The sequence below is a fragment of the Phyllobates terribilis genome, unplaced genomic scaffold (assembly GCF_046119375.1).
Source record: "Phyllobates terribilis strain yellow unplaced genomic scaffold, ASM4611937v1 Scaffold_1__5_contigs__length_1240528914, whole genome shotgun sequence".
Taxonomy (NCBI): Eukaryota; Metazoa; Chordata; class Amphibia; order Anura; family Dendrobatidae; genus Phyllobates; species Phyllobates terribilis.
In genome coordinates this window covers 1,121,151,550-1,121,173,811 of record NW_027362761.1, presented here as the reverse complement: position 1 = coordinate 1,121,173,811, position 22,262 = coordinate 1,121,151,550, and the positions used below count along the sequence as shown (strand labels likewise).

Below are 22,262 nucleotides of genomic sequence, written 5' to 3'. Positions count from 1 at the left end.
ATTCTTCCCTTATCACTCCTAAAACACTTTTTGCATAATAATTTGGAACACAGTGTACATGTGCTTTTCCACAAAACACCAGCGGTTCACGTAGTGAATCTTACAGTTCTAACTTGCCAACCGTGGTCTGTATGGAGTTGTTCAATAAAGGGCCCAAAATTAAGATAACATAGATGGGAGAGGTCTCTATGAATAGGAATTCCTAAGTATTTGATAACCTGTGAGGGCCAGGCAAAGGGAAAGTTGGACTGGATGGAATCCTATATGGATTTGGGGAGGGAGACATCGAGGGCCTCAGACTTTGCTGCATTGATTTTAAAATTTGACCATGTAACAAAGTGATCTATTTCAGCCATAACAGCATGGATGGATATATGTGATTGAGTGATATATACTAGGACATCATCAGCAAATAGAGAGCACTTGTACTCGGTGCCTCCCACCTCAATCCACCTAATATTGGGGTTATGGCGAATTGATGAGAGCAGGTGCTCCGTCACTAGGATGTATAAGAGAGGGGACAGAGGACATCCCTGCCTTGTCCCATTGGTGATTGTGAAAGGTGATGAAAATGTTCTGATGCACCCCCTGGGCCTTGGGACACCCGGAGCAGTACCCTTTTTGGTGGATGCTGGTGGTTGTAGTCTTCGTGGCGGCGACCCGGTTCCGTGGCTCAGGGTGGTCAAACCAGTGGCGGAACAATTTATGTGGTTTTGATGTTTAAATGTCCGAATACGCCACCCGTGGATTGCGGTCAGAGTGAACCGCCGCTGCAGGGCAGACCGCTGAGGCTGGTGTTGTGGGTGCAGCAGAGCGTAGCATAACTCCCCACGGGAGGAGTATAGCCTCAAGGCAGTGTATGCGGAGGATGGGGGTGATGGTGCAGGACAGCAGCAGTAACGACACGGAGTCAGTGATGCAGTCCAGGGCCTTTAATCACAGTTCTTATTATCCAGACCACGTCTGCAGGTTACGGCTGCCCACGTCGTATTGTGCTCACCAGGTGAGGGGCTCAGACAACTCCCAGATAACTTTGGAGCGCTTCACAGGACCCCCTTTGTGTGTCCTTTGTCTGGCCTTTCTTACCAACCCTTCTGTCCGGCTGCCTCGGGCCTCCTCTTGGTAAACTTGGCGCCAGTTTCACTGACCATATGTGGTGCCTTCCTAGCGGGTGTAGCGAGGGGCTGCGCCACATAAAATGTCACAGCCTCCGGTTTCTAGCTGAGGGTCGTTTCCTGCCTCCACTAGTTTCGGGGACCGGTCTCCCCCTTTGGCCTGACCCCTCCACGCAGGTGGATTCGTGCATGCGGTGGCGACTCGCCCGTCCGCACCCCTGGGATCCCTTCATTCCTCATTCCTGGAGCCTTCTCCGCTCCTCTTCCTTCCTTCTCCCTCTTCCAGGCCTGGGCCTCTGTTACTAGGCCCGTCTCCGGAGCAGAGCCCATGCAGAGCCCTTGCTCTCTGCCACTTCTGCTCAGACTTCTCTGCACTGAACTAAGATGGTTCCCACCTTTTATACTCCCTTCTCAATGCACCCAGGAACTGCTTCCTCCCTGCTCCTGCACTACAGGGTTCCCCTTCCTCAGTGTTCCCTCCCCCCACTCCAGCCAGGGACAGGGACTGTCGTGCCCATCTCAGAGGCATATTGGTCGCCCTGCCCCACGGCAATGTGGTGTAATGCATGCAGGTGTCGGGTCCTGATCCACACTCCATCCTTACCTGAGAGTGAGATATCACACCTCTGGGTGAGGTGCAATACCTCTGTAGCAACCGAGCCCTCAGGGTGCTACAGTTCCATTTATCTTCAGCCTAGGTGACGTATTGTGATACAGGGCCGTGATTTTGGCTATAAAAGGGTCCCCTAAACCCCTACCCCAAGCTTTTTAAGAGAATCATATATGGCGTGCCAGGAGACTCTATGTAATGCTTTCTCAGCATCCAACGAGAGTATCTAATTACAAATTTTTAACTGCATCTAGCCCAGGAAATACTTTGTGCCTAGTAGCAGTGTCTGCTAGTCAGCGGATTATCCCGGCTGTTAAGCAAGCTACACCACCTGTAGTTTGGACACTTAATTTTTTCAAAGGAAATGCTTCGGGACCACGGGATACTCAGTGAAGAGCATCAGGAGGCACCCCAAGGCATAGGGGCTGGGACTGGCAGTAGGATGCCTTGCGGTGGACAGCCGAGCTCAATCCTTATAAAAGCTTTTTAACTGCAGCAGCTTTAGTGAACGCTACTGGAGCTGGAATTACGCGGCTGCTGGCATGAGACTTGCCCTCCAATAGATCCTTGTAAATGGATTTAAAGTGTATTCATTCAAATTAGAGAGACAATTTAAATTAAAAAGCTTAGAGCTGCCTCCACCACAGGGGGGCTCGCTCGACCCACCAGCGGACAGGCACCAGTATTTTGAGAGGGGGGCTGGCCGTCAGGTTTCACCGCGGCTCTGGCACAAACCCGGCGACACGGAGGTGGCACGGGCAGGAGCGGACTGAACGTGTCGGCTTCTCACTTTTTGGATTTTAGAAGGGCATGACATGCCTATATCTGTGTCTCCCCCTCCTTTTACTCCTCCACCTCTTTTCTTTTCGCATGACTATATGTACTTGTCACTTTTCCATGTGTTAGTTGTGTCTTCTGAGCAGTTTGTCAGCTTTTGGACACTTTTGAATGTGTTTTCTATGTGTTTCTATGTGTTTTTGTTTGCCTGCCATTGGTTTTAACGGTGTTCGAAGGTTTTCGACGAACAGTTCGACGAACAGTTCAGCAAACTCATGGGTGTTCGACGAACCGAACCGAACTCGAGCACTACGGGGGTGGCTCAACACTAAACATGAGTCTTCAGGTCAGTATGAATATGACATAAACAAACATATACACATATACAGTATACCGCATAGAAATTGTGTGTGTGTATGTGTGTATATATATATACCTGTATATATATATATATATATATATATATATATATATATATATACATACATATACAGTATAGACCAAAAGTTTGGACACACCTCATTTAAAGATTTTTCTGTATTTTCATGACTATGAAAATTGTACATTCACACTGAAGGCATCAAAACTATTAATTAACACATGTGGAATTATATACTTAACAAAAACGTGTGAAACAACTGAAAATATGTCTTATATTCTAGGTTCTTCAAAGTAGTCACCTTTTGCTTTGATGACTGCTTTGCACACTCTTGGCATTCTCTTGATGAGCTTCAAGTGGTAGTCACTGGAAATGGTCTTCCAACAATCTTGAAGGAGTTCCTAGAGATGCTTAGCACTTGTTGGCACTTTTGCCTTCACTCTGCAGTCCAGCTCACCCCAAACCATCTTGATTGGGTTCAGGTCTGGTGACTGTGGAGGCCAGGTCATCTGGCGTAGCACCCCATCACTCTCCTTCTTGGTCAAATAGCCCTTACTCAGCCTGGAGGTGTGTTTGGGGTCATTGTCCTGTTGAAAAATAAATGATGGTCCAACTAAATGCAAACCGGATGGAATAGCATGCCGCTGCAAGATGCTGTGGTAGCCATGCTGGTTCAGTATGCCTTCAATTTTGAATAAATCCCCAAAAGTGTCACCAGCAAAGCACCCCCACACCATCACACCTCCTCCTCCATGCTTCATGGTGGGAACCAGGCATGTAGAGTCCATCCGTTCACCTTTTCTGCGTCGCACAAAGAGATGGTGGTTGGAACCAAAGATCTCAAATTTGGACTCGTCAGACCATAGCACAGATTTCCACTGGTCTAATGTCAATTCGTTGTGTTCTTTAACCCAAAGAAGTCTCTTCTGCTTGTTGCCTGTCCTTAGCAGTGGTTTCCTAGCAGCTATTTTACCATGAAGGCCTGCTGCACAAAGTCTCCTCTTAACAGTTGTTGTAGAGATGTGTCTGCTGCTAGAACTCTGTGTGGCATTGACCTGGTCTCTAATCTGAGCTGCTGTTAACCTGCGATTTCTGAGGCTGGTGAATCGGATAAACTTATCCTCAGAAGCAGAGGTGACTCTTGGTCTTCCTTTCCTGGGGCGGTCCTCATGTGAGCCAGTTCCTTTGTAACGCTTGATGGTTTTTGCAACTCCACTTGGGGACACTTTCAAAGTTTTCCCAATTTTTCAGACTGACTGACCTTCATTTCTTAAAGTAATGATGGCCACTCGTTTTTCTTTACTTACAGTAACTGCTTTTTTCTTGCTATAATACAAATTCTAACAGTCTATTCAGTAGGACTATCAGCTATGTATCCACCAGACTTTTGCACAACACACCTGATGGTCCCAACCCCATTTATAAGGCAAGAAATCCCACTTATTAAACCTGACAGCACACACCTGTGAAGTGAAAACCATTTCCGGTGACTACCTCTTGAAGCTCATCAAGAGAATGCCAAGAGTGTGCAAAGCAGTCATCATAGCAAAATGTGGCTACTTTGAAGAACCTAGAATATAAGACATATTTTCAGTTGTTTCACACTTTTTTATTAAGTATATAATTCCACATGTGTTAATTCATAGTTTTGATGCCTTCAGTGTGAATGTACAATTTTCATAGTCATGAAAATACAGAAAAATCTTTAAATGAGAAGGTGTGTCCAAACTTTTGGTCTGTACTGTATATATTGTATATATGCAGTCATGGCCAAAAGTGTTGGCACTAGTGTTTAGCGTGCATTCTCTACACTGCTCGGTACTCGCCTGAGCATCTCACTAATCGAATGTTCGGCGAGCACTGAGCATTTCCGGGTTACTCGGGCGGGAGCTCGGGTCTCTGCCCTGCAAGTTTGGCGCTCTTTACAGAGCTAATGAACATGCAGGGATTGCCAGCCAGTCACTGTAATGCCACAGCCATGTTGTTTGTGGGCATTACAGTGATTCTCAGTATTATCCAGCTTTTGGCCTTTTTTCCGTAAAAAAAAAACAGTAATAGTGTCTCGCTGACTGTTCAGACACAAACATATCTGCTTAAAAGATTCTGATGTGGGCCAGAAAACTAGAACTGTGGTTTTGCAGTTCCGCGGTTCTAATCTCCTTTATATTACCCTTTTTCCATTGATAGTGCGAGTGTAAGCTATTTTACTTCATTTACAATGGGCAAGGCGCGTGGCAAGGGACATGGAACTGGACGTTCTGGTGATGGTGCGTGTAGAGGAAGGGGCCGTGGCCAAGGTGAAAATGTGCCACAACCAACAGCCACATCTTCTCGCTCCCACTTCTTGACCGAATTACTAGGGAAGCACACTACAACACCAGTATTGCAAACTGATCAGTGTGAACAGGTTACTAATTGGATAGCAGATAATACTTCCAGTTACCTGGGCACCACCACCTCCAGTCTGTCTTCTACACGGTCAAGTTTTAGTAGCCGTGAGTCCTGAACGCATACTCCCCCTCACCCTGATGCTCCTTCCTCCCACCATGCCGAGTGTCGTCAGACAGCAACTGATCCCACAGTTGGATTCTCTGAAGAGCTCTTCACTGGTCCATTTCCAGATTTGTGCCAATCGCCTGCTCCGCTTGAAGTGGTGGAAGAGGAGATCCCATGTAGCGATGCCCAAATATTTGAACAGCCACGGCCACAGGAAGTCGACGCTGGCAATTTGTCACAAGAGGTGGACGATGACCAGACACAATTGCCACGAAGTGAGGATGAGGATCGTGGTGCACAAGTGGAAGAGGAGGAGGTGGTGGATGATTTAGTAACTGACCCAACATGGCAGGAGGACACGCAGAGCGAGGCCAGCAGCACACAGGGGGAGTGAGGCAGAGTACCCCAACAGGCAGGAAGAAGCAGTGTGGTGGCCGCACACAGAAGGCGGGCAACAGTTCCCCGTAACACCAACACGAGGCAAGTTGCCAGTATAACCGGTAGGTCTTCCAGAGTCTGGAATTTTTTTAAAGACTCTGCTGATAACCCCAAAAAGGTCATTTGTACCACCTGCCATGCCAGCATCAGCAGGGGTGACAAAACTACCCGCCTGACCACCACCAGCGTAATCAGGCACATGTCAGCAAAGCACCTGACTTTGTGGGGCGAACCCCAGGGTCCATGACCAGTGTCAGCGGGTGTCACCACTACTTCTTCCGCTGTTGTGCGTGTAAGAGAACCCCCTGTTGTGCGTGCAAGGCAATCCCCTGTGCATACTGCATGCAAATATGCCCCCTCCTCTCAGTCTTCACTTGTTATGGCAGTTTCTCAAGAAACAGCATCAATGTCCACGTTCCACCGCAGGTATCCCAGACCTTTGAACGAAAGAGCAAATTTGCAGCCAATGCCCCAGAGGCCACAGTCCTAAATTCGCACATTTCATGACTGCTTGCATTGGAAATGCTGCCTTTTAGGCTTGTGGAGACGGAATAATTCCGCAACCTTATGGCAGTGGCCGTCCCTCGGTACTCGGTCCCCAGCCAACACTATTTTGCCCGGTATGCCATCCCCGCACTACACAAGCACGTGTCCCAAAACATCTGCCGTGCCCTCAACAACGCAGTTAATGGGAGAGTCCACATGACAATGGACACGTGGACAAGTGCTTGTGGCACGGGACTGTACATCTCCCTGACAGCACACTGGGTAAACATACTGGAAGCCGGGACCCAGTCGGACCTTGGGATGGAACACATCCTCCCCACACCGAGGATTGTGGGCCCTATGTCAGTCAGAGTTGCCCCCACAGTGTACGGCTCCTGCGCATCATCCTCCTCCTCCTCTTGTTCTGCCTCCATCTCAGATATCACCACATCAGTTACAAGCTGGAAGCACTGCAGTACTGCCTCAGCCAAGTGGCAACAGGCTGTGCTGAAACTCATAAGCTTAGGTGATAAACCTCACACTGCTTGTGAGTTGTTGACAGCTGTGAAAGAGCAGGCAAATCTGTGGCTGAGACCGCTGAACCTACATCCCGGCATGGTCGTGTGTGACAATGGCCGTAACCTGGTGGCGGCTCTGAGGTGAGGCGAGATCACACACATACCATGTCTGGCTCATGTGCTTAACCTCGTGGTTCAGCGGTTTCTTAAATCGTACCCCGTGTTGCCAGATCTGCTCGTCAAAGTACGCCGCCTGTCAGCTCGATTTCAGAAGTAGGCTACAGCTTCCGCCGCCCTTGCTGTGTTGCAGCAGCGTTTGCAGCTTCCGGCACACAGACTGGTGTGTGATGTCCCCACACGTTGGAAATCTACCCTCCACATGTTGCAAAGGATTTGTGAGCAGAAGAGAGCAGTTGTGGAGTACCAGCTGCAACAAAGGCGTCGATATTCAGGTCAGACTCCACACATAAGACCTCAGGAGTGGACTTGGATGTCTGACATATGTACCATCCTGACAAACATTGAGGAGTCCACGAAGATGGTGAGTGGCGTTGGCGCCATCATTAGCGTCAGCATCCCACTTGTCAGTCTTTTGCAACGCTCTCTGCAGAGAATTAAAGAGGAGGCATTGCAGCCAGAGTATTATGAGATGGATCAAGAAGCCGTAACGGGCAATTACACACAGCCCAGCCTCCTCTCATCCCAATGTGCATTGGGGACAATGAGGAAGAGGAGGAGGAGGAAGAACAGGAGCTGGTATCATGCGCTGTAGACGGTAGTACCTGTACAACTGTCATACTGTCGGTTCAGCGTGGGTGGCCTGAGGACAGGGGGGAGGAGGAAGAGGAGGAGAGCATGGTCAGTCGTCATCTTGGTGAGGACACGGAAGTCTTGCCCGTTAACAGTCTGGCACGCATGGCTGACTTTATGTTACGCTGCCTTAATCATGACCCTCACGTTGTCAAAATGTTGGGTGACAGTCATTACTGGTTAGTTACATTTTTAGACCCCCCGCTACAAGGAGAACTTTCACTCTCTTATTCCTGAGGTGGAGAGGTCTACAAAAATGGGACAGTACCAGAAGGCCCTTGCTGCAGAACTGTTAAAAAAATTCCCATCTGAACACTCTAGCGGCAGAGGTCACAGTTCGTTGCCGAACCAAGGCGTACAGGCGAGAGACATGCAACTCCAATCCAGCAGAGGCAGGGGAACACTGTCAACGTTCTGGGACAGTTTTCTGAGACCCGCCCAGCTTACAGACCCTGAGGCACGGGGTACTCTCACAAGGAGTGGAAAGTTTCAAAAGATGGTGAGGGAGTACCTTGCCGACCATACCAGCGTCCTCCGTGATTCCTCTGTGCCTTTTAATTATTGGGTATCCAAGCTGGACACTTGGAATGAACTCGCTCTGTATGCCTTGGAGGTCCTGGCCTGCCCTGCCGCTAGCATATTATCGGAGCGTGTTTTTAGTGCCGCTTGGGGAATTATAACTGATAAGTGCACTCGCCTGTCAACTGACAATGCTGACAAGCTGACCCTTATCAAAATGAACAAGGGCTGGATTGGGCCAGACTTCTCATCACCACCAAATGACAGCAGAGTAACAAAGTCAAATACACTGTGTTATTTCGGGAGGTCTATCCCCATGCACCGCTTCACACCTACACATTGGTATACGCTTCCTAATTTCGGCTGTATTTTGCTCTTCTCCTTATCCTCAGCCTCCACCACCACTATACCACCAGGGTGACCGTGGTCCGTGTTGCCAGCATTGCAAGTTCCTCCGTCCTAATTTTTGCTAGCTTTTGCTTGGAAGGCATAGGCAAAGACTATGGGAGACCTACTCCCCAATAATGGGAATAATGTTTTTAATATGCTGTACTGCATGCTCTTGTTTGCCAGCATTGCAAGTTCCTCCGTCCTAATTTTTGGCAGCTTTGCTTGGAAGGTATAGGCAAAGACTATGGGAGACCTACTCCCCAATAATGGTAATAATGTTTTTAATATGCTGTACGGCATGAATCTTGTAAGGGGCATGAAAACCATCTTGTTAAACCACTCTGAACTCCACAGCTCTTCCAAGGTTGCATTAAAACCATCTTGTTAAGCTACTGTGACCTCCACCACTCTTCTAAGGGGCATTAAAACTGTCTTGTTAAGCTACTGTGACATCCACGTCTCTTCCAAGTGGCATTAAAACTGTCTTGTTAAGCTACTGTCACCTCCACGTCTCTTCCAAGGGGCATTAAAGCCGTCTTGTTAAGCTACTGTGACCTCCACCACTCTTACAAGGGGAATTGATATTGTCTTTTTATTCCACTGCGACCTCCACCACTCTTCCAAGGGGCATTAAAACTGTCTTGTTAAGCTACTGTGACTTCCACGTCTCTTCCAAGGGGCATTAAAACCGTCTTGTTAAACCACTCTGAACTCCACAGCTCTTCCAAGGGGCATTGAAATGTTGTTTTTAATTACCTCTAACCTCCACGACTGTTCCAACGGGCATTGCATTTCCTCCTAATTTTAGTCAGCTTTTGCTTTTCAATGCATAGGCGAACACTAAGGGAGACTCACTGCCCAATAATGGGTAGAAGGTTTTTAGTATGCTGTAATCCACGTCTGTTTCAAGGGGCATTGCAGTTCCTGTTAATTTTTGGAAAGCCTTCCATTCACTGCTTAGGCAAACAGTGTACAGGAGACCTAGTTGCTATAAATGGAAAAAATGGTTTAGTTAAGGCCCTCTGACCTCCATGTCATTTCCAAGGGGCATTGGAGTGCCTCGAAATTTTTGGTAGGCATTGCACTCACTGTATGCCCTATAACTGTGAAGCCGAACCACTCCTTTTGGTACAGAAACACATTCTACAAGACATGTGTGGTTGACTGGCCTGATATTGATGTGAATGGTCCCTGTTCCTCCTGCTCTTTCTCCTTTGCCACCACCTCATCCATCATTCATCACCTGAAGCTTTGTTTTAACGGGAGTCATAGAACTGGGATAGTAGCAGGAAAACATCCAGCAATCCTCGGAGGAGGTAGGATATGCGCCAAAACGCTGACCACCTCAGGACTAGCCGCTACTACATACATGCGCTTGCATTCCAAGGAACAGAAAGCTAAGCAGATGGATGGCATAATTTACTCTTTGTGTGGGAGGCCGACCATTGCTGCTGTCTACCTTCTGAACTTTGTGTTGAAGCCTGATTGACCCAGGACCCGCAATCCTCTATGTCTGGAGGATGTGTTGCATCCCAGTGTCCAACTGTGTACCGGCTTCCACAATATTAGCCCAGTGTGAAGGCGTCAGTCAGATGGACCATCCCTGGCCACATTCACTTGTCCACGTGTTTGTGGTTAGGCTTTCCTTCAAATATGGGAGACTGGGGACCATTTATGGACACACGACTGCCCCCAGGCGGCTGGGGACCGTGTGTAGGCACCCGGCCGCAGCCGGCTAGGGACCGAGTTTGGACACCCGGCCGCCCCCTGGCGGCTGGGGACCCAGCGTGGACACCAGGCCGCTGGGCGGCTGGGGACTGAGTATGGATACCAGGCTGCTGATGCAGCCATGACGTGGTGGCCAGATTCCGCCTCCACATGCCTAAAAGGTCCAATTTGAAGTGCAAGCAAGCAAGCAGTATGCTATTGCAGCCTGGGGGTGGGTGGGTGGCAGACTGCATACTTGCGCTTACATTGCAAGGAATGGGGGAGGTACAATTGAACACTGCCCTGGGACAAGGACTTGCACGGGGATAGTTGCAAGTCTGCATCTTCTGATGCGGCAAGGATCACTTCTGATGGGCGCACTTTTAGGCAGTGACCTGGGTGTCAGAGATGCTTCCAGAGGTCTTCCCCATGCTGTTCCCATGTCTTTTCAGCACTGTATGCATGTGTCACACATCACATGGCCAGATAAGGTTGCAATATGTTAAAAATGACATTTCCCGGTGAATGCATTTGTCATGGTTGAAAGCAATACAGAAGTGCAAAAACGCATAAAAAATGCTACTTGTGAACATAGCCCAAGGTGTGGAGGAGTATTTTTGTTTTTGGTTATTTATTTTACCTTATACACAAGTGCTTACCCTGGAAAGGAAGTTCCTTAACATATTTCACAGGAAAACCGTTTCAGTTTTGTTTTTGAACGTTTTATTGTGAGCCCGTAAAAGTGGCTTAATACCTCTGACCACGTTGTTGACAGCAGTGACCTTGGGGTCAGAAATGCTTCCTGGGGCGATCCCCATGCTGTCCCCATGTCATTTGAACACTGTCACTATCGTTTTGGGCACTTTTTAGGCTTTCTACAGACTGCCCATAGAGCCCATAGACTAACATTGGGCTCGTTGCTCAGGTCGAGCACCCGAGTATCATGGTGAGCTCGGCCCGAGCTTCGAGCACCCGAGCATTTTAGTGCTCGCTCAACACTAGTTGGCACCATTGAAATTGTTTCAGAAAATGAAGTATTTAACCCAGAAAATTGTTGCAATAACACATGTTTTATTATACACATGTTTATTTCCTTTGTGTGTATTGGAACAACACAAACACAGAGAGAAAAAGACAAATTGGACATAATTTCACGCAAAACTTCAAAAATTGGCAAGACAAAATTGTTGGCACCCTCAACTTAATATTTGGTTGTGTAGTAGAAGAAAAAAAGGAGAATTCTTGCAGGATGTTGCAAAGATGAGGACAGATTGCCATCTGCTGGTCAGACACAATCAAACGGAACCAAGATGTTTTAAGAAAGTTGAATGGGCAACAGATTTAGACGCTGGACCTGGTCAGATGACTTCCAGGAAGGATTTCCTGAATATAAAAGTCCAGCGCGCCAAGCCTGAGGCAGGATTGGCGCCAAGCTGCAGACAGGAACAGACGCACTCCCGACGTGCTGCGAAGCCCAGCGTGGCAGGCCTGAGCCAGAGGCCTGCGATACATAACACCGGTGGATAAACTCCGGATTCCCCACAAAGGTGCCTCGAGTGTTGTGCCTGCGGAGGAGAGTCGATACCTGTTTGCGGTGCTTAGTGAGTTTGCAGTACCTGATGTCGCCCACCAACAGACGAGGTCTGAGAGGCTTGAGAGACTGCCTCCAATGGCCAAGCAGAGAGGAGCTGAGAGAAGGCTGCGCCAGGAGAGTCATGCCAGTGGAAGCAGAAGAGGTGCACAAGTGAACAGGGCTGTCACTTCCAAGCTAAACTTGATTTGATTAACTTTGTCTGGAAAAGACTTGAGGAGTAGCGGGAATAACCGGTTATCTCCGCTAGGGCCATATAAAGAGTTAAAGAACTAATGTGGTGAGTCCCGCGATTGGGTGCATCACACTAACTTGAGAGACTTTGTATCATTACTTCAAATTACCGTGTGTTATCCCTGTTACTATTCCCTTGTTTAGAACACCTGTTACATATATATATAAACTGTTTATATCCATCCCTGACTGTCCTTGCCTTGTGTCTCTGTGCTTTGCATTCCAGCACCTGCTTTACATTTGGTGTAGTCAGGATGCAACATTCAGACGCAGAGATGGCGGATCAGTCTGTGACTGGGTCCGGCAGGGAACATATACCCTTGGGGACTATGCAAAGCCTCCTTCCCAAGTTCATGGAGGATGGCATGTCACTGTGGGACTGGATAGAAAGCCTGAGAAGTATGCTACGCATGTATCACCTCAATCACCTAGCCCAGGTGGAGCTGGCCCTCCTAACCCTTGGTGGAGAGGCCCGGCAAACTGTGATGTACCGCCCACCTGGGGACCGTGACTCCACGGAAGAAGTGATAAAAATTCTGAAGGACATGCACAGTGACACCACGGATTTGGGGCACTTGCGCCTGCGGTTATTTCAGCAGGTCCAAGGGGAAAATGAGACCATAAACCAATATGTTAATGCATTACAGGAAGTGACAGCCCATATCGTTAAGAAGGCTCGAGATGAGAACCGTGGTCTGGGACCATTGAATGAAGTGTTGCATGACCAAACATAAGTGGTAACCACATATAGAAAGTTAAAGAACTAACGTGGTGACTCCCGTGATTGGGTGCATCACACTACCTTGAGAGACTTTGCATAATTTCTTCAAATTACCGTGTGTTATCCCTGTTACGATTCCCTTGTTACATATACAGGGTGGTCCAAAAGTAGGTGGACAGAAAGTGTAATAAGGTTATGAAGGGGGAGATTTATCAAACATGGTGTAAGGTGAAGCTGGCTCAGTTCCTTAGCAACCAATCAGATTCCACTTTTCATTCCTCACAAAGTTTATAGTCAAAAACCAAAAAGTGTCAGTGGATTTGAAAAATTACATAAGAGATGCATTTCAAGAAATTAATACCCAAAGAATTTGTCGAAGCGTAAGAGGCCGACTTCAAAGCTGTGCAAAATGTAATGGAAAACAGTTTGAGCACCTGCGTTGATAAAATTTAAGGGCTTTTGTGTTATTGTTCAGAATAAAATGTAATTGTCAATGTTATGCTTGTGTTAGTAAATATAATTTTATATATAAATCAAAATAAATGTTATTTTCTGGCCACCTACTTTTGGACCACCCTGTGTATATATATATATATATATATATATATATATAACTGTTTATATCCATCTCTGACTGTCCTCGCCTTGTGTCTCGGTGCGTTGCATTCCGGCACCTGCTTTACAGTTGCACACTCTTTGGAATAAATAACTATCTATAAGACATTTTGTAATTTTGGCATACCCATGAAAATATTTTTTCTACATTTTTTCTATTTTAGATTGTTCTCCTTTTGCTGTTGATTTGGTATATTGTTTTTATTATATGAATTTTGAAGCAATGCATTTATTATGGGGCAAAAAAATTTCTCAATCCAGTATAGATCAGTTTCTGATTGTGATTGATTCTGATTCATCTATCATATTCATTACATATTTCTGTATCAATATCTTTTCAACCATGTTTCATGGTTGGACTGGTCCGCTAGATTATTATATGGTCCCTGGTTCTGCCACAACAAACGGACACTTTTAGAACAGAGAATCAAAGAAGTAACAGAAAGCAACTCCAATTGGAGCTAAGTTTGGAGTCAGTCATTTGCTGCTTAGATATACTTCTTGTGGGCTGATTCATGAATAACATATTAGACTTATCAATGATACGCCCTGTGTGTGCAATGATAACAAGGTCACACTGTAATTAAATGCACATGTTCTATGCAGATAGCACGTGGGATTGATGTACTTCAGTCTGACACTAATTATTTTGTGTACTTTCAATAAAATATTATACTAAAGAAGCCTATAAGGTCAATATTATTTTGCAGCTGCCAATTACCTACATAAAAATGTTGCCAATAATATGTGCTAATTAGTGATGAGGGAAATGATTCAATGTAAATCTAATTAATGCCAATTTTTAGGCAATTTTCTGGAAATGGCATATTTGAAAAATTTGTAATTCAATTCACATGATTCATCAAAAAAGTGCTGACTTTCAGTGTACGTACACAAAGCAAAAGATGGCTCACAAGACCTCAGATGCGGCAGCGCAGGCTTCCCCATAATGCCTTGGAGCTATCACATCACATAGCATAGCACAGCGAATCAAAAGCTTGCATAAAAGTCAAGGCAGGGAATGCAGCAGTTGTAGCAAATCTGGATAGTGAGATGACATCACAGCTCACAGCTTAGCAATGGAGATGAGTGAAAGTTTTTTTAACAATAACTGAATATTACAGATAATGTATGTGACAGTGGTGAAAAACAGCTACCATCAGTTAATCCATAGCCATATATTTTGAGGGGACTTTGGACATTACTAGGGTTGCAGTCACACATCTGTGTGACACATCCTAGAGTTATAAGTGTTTTTATTGGAGAGCACACTGAGACATAGGCCCCAATTCATTAAAGGTTTTACACCAGAAAACTGGAATACAAAGCTTTGAAAGTTGCACATGTTTGGGTAATTCAAAATTTTTTCCAACTTTTAATGTTTTCATGCCTTATTTGCCCAGCTCTCACAAAGTGGTCACAGCTAGAGTGGGTCAGGGTGCGGCAAACCCTCTCTTGTCTAATTCATGATGAATAGTGGCATAATTTACAGCACAAATCTTACTCCAGTCTGATTTGTGGCTAGGTGCACATGGAAGCATACGCTACTTCATGCCTTGCCTGATTTATTAAGAGGAATATGCCTCATGAGAGTTGCTACTATTCTATATGAAGAGGAGAAAGGAGCTAAAGGCAGAGCTACTCTCTCCTCCTTGCTAGAGAAAAAGCTCTTCTCTCATCCACCCCCTTATCCTCTCCATAGAATCTTATCAGTAGCAACTCTCATCTCCTATCTCAGTAATATAAAAATCTGTCGTCACTAAATGCAAATGTTACTTGTGACTTGAGAATTTTGAGAATGAATGGTCAGTCCAGGATGAGAAACAAGCAGATTTCTCTGATAAGATAAATTACAAAGTTTCTTATTTCCATGTGTACTATTGATTTATAAAATAAAAATGATAACGATAGTTACTTTTTAAATAGAAATTCATGAACCATTTTGTCTTTTACTTCTATTCAGTTATTTTCTTCCATCAAGATGAGGCAGGTGTTTCTGTGGAATTGCCAAAATAACAAGGTTTTATATGTTCTTGAGGAACTTACAAGCTTGCATATACAATGTTCATCATAAACATATTGCCGTGTCTGTAATATACTGTAGAAACTGCTATATACTCTTGGCTCTTCTAGTGAGAAGGGACATTTACATAAACACAGAAGTACAATACTCATCTTTCAAGTAACATCTTCCTTATATCTGGTACTAGCTATATCCTGAAGGTTCAGAGCTCGAAACCGCAGAAAGCCATTGACACAAATTATTCAGGTGCTAAAGCAAAAAATAATAAGACTGATACTATACACAGTTGCTACTAGAAAAGTATTTTTGCCACAGTGAACCTTCTGCCTGTTATAATAAAGAACCACAGGATACTTAGCAAACACAGATCATGCATTTTACAGCATTTTACTTCAGCTGAAATGATGCATCAAAGTCAATTACTCAGATACAACATGCCAGCTTGATCTGGCAAATGATATCTCAGTAATGATGTGTCTTTCACGCAGTGTTTTTGCCACTCTTTTTCCAAAACTACTACTGTGCTGAAAATTATTGCAAGGTTTTTAAATTTCCTTTGATGTAGCTGTAAATACTTTTGCAGATATGTGTTGTGGTCTCACTTTTAAGCAATGTTTATAGATAAAAAAAAAACGCACAGAAATGGCTTCCCAAACTTTTATACCATAGTTTATGTTCTACAATTGAAAAAATATATTTTTTGACTAATAATTTAGTTTGTTTTGCAATATTCTTATGCAAAACTGTTCATCAATGGAGCTGCATGAGGGCTAGTCTTTTTGAAGGATGAGCTGTAGTTTTTACTGTTACTATTAAGGTGTAGTACCATATACTGTATGCACATACTTACATCTAATATATATAATTGTCTTATCCCGTGTGTCTGTCTGTCTGTCCTGGAAATCCCATGATTTCGCGGCCAATCAGCGACGTGGCATTTCAGAAAAAGATGGCGGCCGTTAGCGGCTCATCTGCCGCACGGAGGTCAGCGGTGATGCAGCAGCATAAGTCCCCCGACCGGAGGCGCCGCTGACCTCCATGCGACTACCGTCGGGAGATCAGCACCCGGCGCAATACTTACCTCTCCACGTGCCTCCACAGCAGCTCCCATGTCTTCCGCGTCCTCTGACTGTGACGTCTCAGGTCAGAGGGCGCGGTGACGTCTTTACACCGCGCTCTCTCCTGAGCGGTCACAGTGCAGAGCGGGAAGATGCCGGCGCGCGTGAGGAGTCCAGAGCAGCGGCAGCACCAGCAAGTGAGAAGTGAGGTGATTATTGGATTTTTTTTTTTTTTATTGTATGGGGGCATAGGGCATTAAATGTTGGGGTGGAGGTGTGTGACATCGCGGAGGGGGCATTATAAATGAGGGGGGGCGTGACATCCTGCATGGGGCACTATGGGGGGGGGATGTGTCTTCCTGCATGGGGCATTTAAGGAAGGGGGCGATGTGACATCCTGCATGGGGCATTATGTGGTGGGGGGTGGGGGGAAGTGACATCCTGCATGGGGCATTATAAGGAAGGGGGGGATGTGACATCCTGCATGGGGCATTATAAGGGAGGGGGGGATGTGACATCCTGCATGGGGCATTATATGATGGGGGGGAGTGAAAGGGGGGGATGTGACATCCTTCATGGGGCATTATATGGTGCGGGGGATGTGACATCCTGCATGGGGCATTATATGGGGGGGTGACATCCTGCATGGGGCATTATAAAGGAGGGGGGATGTGACATCCTACATGGAGCATTATAATGGACGGGGGAATGTGACATCCTGCATGGGGCATTATATGGTGGGGGGGAGTGAAAGGGGGGTATGTGACATCCTTCATGGTGCATTGTAAGGGAGGGGGGGATGTGACATCCTTCATGGGGCATTATAAGGGAGGGGGGGTGTGACATTCTGCATGGGGCATTATATGAAGGGGGGAGTGACATCCTGCATGGGGCATTATATGTGGGGGGGAGTGACATCCTGCATGGGGCATTATAAGGCAGGTGGATGCTCCCTGGTCCTCACTAACACGGTTCGCTGATTGGTTGCAGCCGCCGGCCGTGACCAATCAGCGATATCGGTGCCAAATTTAAACACCGCTCTGCTGATTGCTCGCGGCCGGCAGCCGCGACAAATCTGCGATTGTGGTGCCAAATTTAAACACGGTCTCCGGACAATTGGCGGCAGATTTAAAATAAGTACGCCACTGTCGGGAGACATATTCTAGAATACCCGATGCGTTAGAATCGGGCCATCATCTAGTACATAAATATATATATATATATATATATATATATATATATACATGTATAAACTGAAATTCCCATATCTAAGATTATTTTTATATATGTATAAAGTAATCCATATCTATATCTTAATGCCAAACAGCGCATACGCTACATGCGCTCATACAACCTTATGGATCCCTTAAAGAAGCACTCCCATCAAAGTTTTTATCCTCTTAATATTTTGCAGTCATCATATTACATAGCACTGGGTACTTAAAATTGCTTATTTTGCCCTTTTAACCAGTTAATTCTTCTCTTTTCCATTACGTCTAAGTCTATGATTTAAAATAGACTAGCTGAATCCTTTTAAGCTCTATGTACAAATAGGAAGTCTCTTTTCCTTGTATGAGTCATCATTAGAACTACACTTCTATATCACTGCAAAGTCTCTGGCAGCCCAGCTCCACCCCCTCTTCAACTGGTGACCCAACTGCTCCACTCCTCCCTCCCCTGCCAGGGACTTTGCAGTGATTGTAGTTCTAATGATGACTCATACAGGGAAAAGAGACTTATTATTTCTATAAGATTAAGTATGGAGTTGGAGGAAACAAAACACCATAAATCAAATAGAGATATATAAGATTACAGAAGGGGCAATATTTACAAATGCCAAAAGGATAGTGCAAATACTTTCTGGAAGAATAGAGACTTTTGTAGGAATAATGAAAATAAAAGTAGAGAATATAGTAAATCAGTGACTGATTTTACAGTTTTTTTTTAGATTTGGCATAATCCAACAGCAACAGAAAAGTAGAGGGGGATAGACAGCACCGTTGCTAACAAAAGAGAGAAGAGAGAAAAGGAAAGGACATCTACAGAAATCTATGATGACAAGAAGGAAGGATCAGCGCTCATTTTACACATCTATTCTAACATTCTAACTGAGGCTCAAATTATGATCCTTAGAAAATGTTTATCGTTTAGTAGTCATAATAATTGGTTTCAATTGGAGACTGAGCTTCAAAATGTTATAGATCTGTTAAATTAAAGTATTGGTTTTTAAATAATACTAATACATCTAAACAATATAATAGTGATCTAAATTTACAACGTGTATCTCTGTCTAAGGGCGGGTGCAGACGGCCATAGATTCTCTTGACTCGCCCCCTGGGCCGTAGGGCACTCGGATCCGGGCAATAGGGGAACGATGGGGGTAGTAGTGGCGACCCGGTCCGTGGCTCAGGGTGGTCAGACCAGTGGTAGTCCCTTTATAAGTTTTAAGTGAAGTCCGACTACGCCTCCCGTGGATTGTGGTTATTAGGAACTGCCGCTGCAAGGCAGACCGCTGGGGCTGATGATGTATGCAGCTGGGATAGTGTGACTCCCCACGGGAAGAGTGTGGCCCCAGGGCAGTATAATGGAAGATGGGGGTGATGGTGTAGGGCGTCCCATTACCGTTAGTGCTGGAGGAGCAAGGCGCACGCAGACAACAGGTTGCAGTCCAGGGTCTTTACTAGAACAGGTGAACTGACCCACAAACAGTCCCGGCTAGGAGGGGACCTGGATGTCTGAGAGCAATTGGGAAATTGGCCCTGGTCAGGGTGCGGGTATAGGCCTACCGTGCTCTCTGCGCTCCTTCTGGCTATCTCCTCCTGGTAGGGTAACAGCCCACGGTCCGAGCTCACCGTGTATTCTCGCCTGTATGGCCTGCAACGTGGGTCCCTTTCTACTCCTGGCCTGGTACGGCTTTGCTGGTCCCTTCTGTTGTGGCAGAGCCTCCGGGCTTCTCAGGCCAAGGAACATACAGTCCCCTGCGGACTGGTTATCTGCTGCAGGACGTGGAATCCTCACAGCCTCAGACACCAAAGTCTGGTAAAATGGAGTTCTTTGTCTGCCAAGACAGGCTCACTTCACCTCTTGTCTCTGGCTTGTGGCTCTCCTACTGCCACACTTCCTCTTAGGGTGCAATACAACTGTCCCTCACTGCTCTGGGACACTTCTCAATCCTGAGACAGGTCGTCCAGTTCTCCCTAAACCTGCCCCCAGTTCCTGCTTTTATAGGGGCAGCCTGCTCCCCCCTACTGGCCTGAGACAGGAGGTATTGCATGCTACTGTTCCCCTGACCAGAGAACCTCCCCCTTGCTCTCAGACACAGCTTTATTATATTTGTGGCATCCAGGCCAGGGTGACACATTCCCCCCTAGTAGAATTTAGTACTCCGGGACTAAACAGTAAAAAAAGATAATATACATGACTATAGAACATTAGTAGACAAACGACGCACAGATTGAGTTCTTAAGGTCACAGTGTGGTCTGTGACCGGGTGTCCATATCACCAACACAACGGGGAGCCTTAACCAGGTGGGGGTATGTCCTACCCGAAGTCCTTTACAGTCTTAGTTCATTCCTTGGTTAGGCTCCGAACGCAGTCCATACAAAGTCCCGGTTATTAAAAGTCCATAACCTTTGAGTCCGTACGGTAACTGCAAGAAACTGAAATACACTATTAATAATCATGCAGGTAACTTGGCAAACATTTCAACATTTGGCAACAGGGTTATTTACAATTTTAGTGCACCCTATATTCTCCAGCGAGCGGGTATCTGCCCCTTTGTGCTCCTGGTTGACCTCCTTAACCCACTGTCTGGTGGTGGACCGACCTGGCTTTCCCCACTAGCGTTAGGGGTACAGCTACCAGCTGGGTGTACAGGTAGGGCAGGCAGCTGTCTGCGGGTCCTTTCGCTTACCGCAGGCATGGCAGGCTCACTGTCAGCAGAGGGTTGACTCTCCTGGGCTGCTGGTACAGGCTCTTCTGCCTCTGGAACTGCTTGCTCCTCTTTGTCTTCCGGCTCCGGTGTAGGTTGTTGCTCAGTCGGTTGCAAGAAATGCAGGACAGGTACCACTATTGCATCGTTTATTCATGTCCAGGACTGAGGGAACTCTCCGAGAACAGTGCTGATCATTTCTTCCTTGTCCTCTGCGGGTTCAAGGTCACTTTGTTCCTCTTCTGCACTACGGAGTTGCTCGGGGCACCTTTTTAGGTGGTCTCTGGAGACGGTACTAGTGGTTTCTCCTCCGACCTTGGTGATCACGCACACCTTCGGGTTGTCGTGGTCAGACTGCAGTACGGTGTAGGGTTCCCTTTCCCACTGGTCGTCCAACTTATGTAGCCTTCTCTTTCGCTTCAGGACCTGCTCACCAGGTTCTAGGGGACCAGCAGGGGCGGGTTGGTTGAAGAGTCTTTCTTGCCTCTCTCTCACCTGGGCCAGGCTCTTCTCCAAACTCTCCTGTACTTTCTTGTACTGCAGTTGCCTTTCCGTATCCCAATCCGCATCCGGGGAGGTGTCCTCGGGTGTTAGGACTCCCATCTCCTGGTCTACGGGCAGCTTACCTGGTCTAGCTCGCATCAGGTAAGCCGGGGTGCAGTTTGTAGCATTCACCGGGATATGGTTGTACCAGTCTATTAGGTCAGGCAGTTTTTCTGGCCACAGGTTGCGTTCCTCCAGGGGCAACGTCTTCAGGAGATCAATGACTATATTGTTCATTTTCTCACACATCCCGTTGGTTTGTGGGTGGTAAGGCGTTGTCCGAATCTTCTTACAGCCATAGAGGTTGCAGAATTCTTGGAAGATTTCAGCTTCGAACGCTGGACCCTGGTGGACTGCAGAAGTATTGCTGGAAGGCTCTGGCCGCCGTTTGGGCTGTCAAGTCTTTTACCGGGACCACCACTAGAAAACAGGAATAGTGGTCCAAGATGGTCAGGGCATAGATGTATCCTGACCGGCTTGGAGCCAATTTGACGTGGTCCAGAGCTACCAGCTCAAGAGGCTGCGTGGTGACGATGGGCCTCAAGGGTGTCTTCTGGCTGGTGCGGTCCTTCCTCCTTAGGTGACAAGAGCCACAGTCTCTGCACCACTTTTCTACAGCCCCTCTCATGCCGACCCAAAAGAACCGTCCTCTTAGCAGGAACTCCAGTTTCTTCCAAACGAAGTGCCCCGCTCTGTCATGTTAAGCCCCCAGGACCATAGCTGCATCCCGCCTTGGGACCACGATTTGCCAGGTCAGCTCATGTGTCCGGTGGTTGACAAGCCTTCTGCACAGCTTGCCTTCGTAGAGGAACAGCTTGCTCTTCTCTTTCCATAGCTGCTTGGCTTCCTCTGGAGCATCCGGATCGATGCGGGCATCTTCCTGGGTCAGCAGATCTTTCACCAGGCAGATTGCAAGGTCACTATCTTGGGTCTCGGCCCAGCTGTGGTGAGGTAGGGGGTTGATCATAACGGTGGTTAAATCTTCCTCTTCACGCGGTGGGAGTATTGAGCGGCTCCGTACCGGTGAAACGCGGGGAGTTCTACCTCCTCCAACTCTTCTGGGTCTTCGTCACCTTCAGGTAAGTGAGGCATTCTCGATAGGGCGTCAGCGTTGGCATTGGTTTTGCCTGCCCGGTGCTTGATCACGAAGTCATAATTGGAGAGATGGGCCATCCACCGCTGTTCCAGGGCACCAAGTCTTGCACTGTCTAGGTGTGTTCACGGGTTGTTCACGGGTTGTTGTCCGTGTACACAGTGAACTTTGCGGAGGCCAGGTAATGCTTGAAGCGTTCCGTTTTGG

At 46.7% G+C, this 22,262-nt stretch overlaps 1 long non-coding RNA gene across 1 annotated transcript in view; it reads left to right on the top strand.

Annotated features, from left to right (window-relative positions):
• The window catches only part of LOC141172678 (uncharacterized), a 183,654-nt gene extending 164,978 nt beyond the window's left edge, over nucleotides 1-18,676 (top strand). The window contains exon 3 of the long non-coding RNA XR_012252514.1: nucleotides 18,436-18,676. This is a non-coding gene — a long non-coding RNA (uncharacterized lncRNA). The remainder of the gene's footprint in view (nucleotides 1-18,435) is intronic.
• The last annotated feature ends 3,586 nt before the right edge of the window (nucleotides 18,677-22,262 follow it).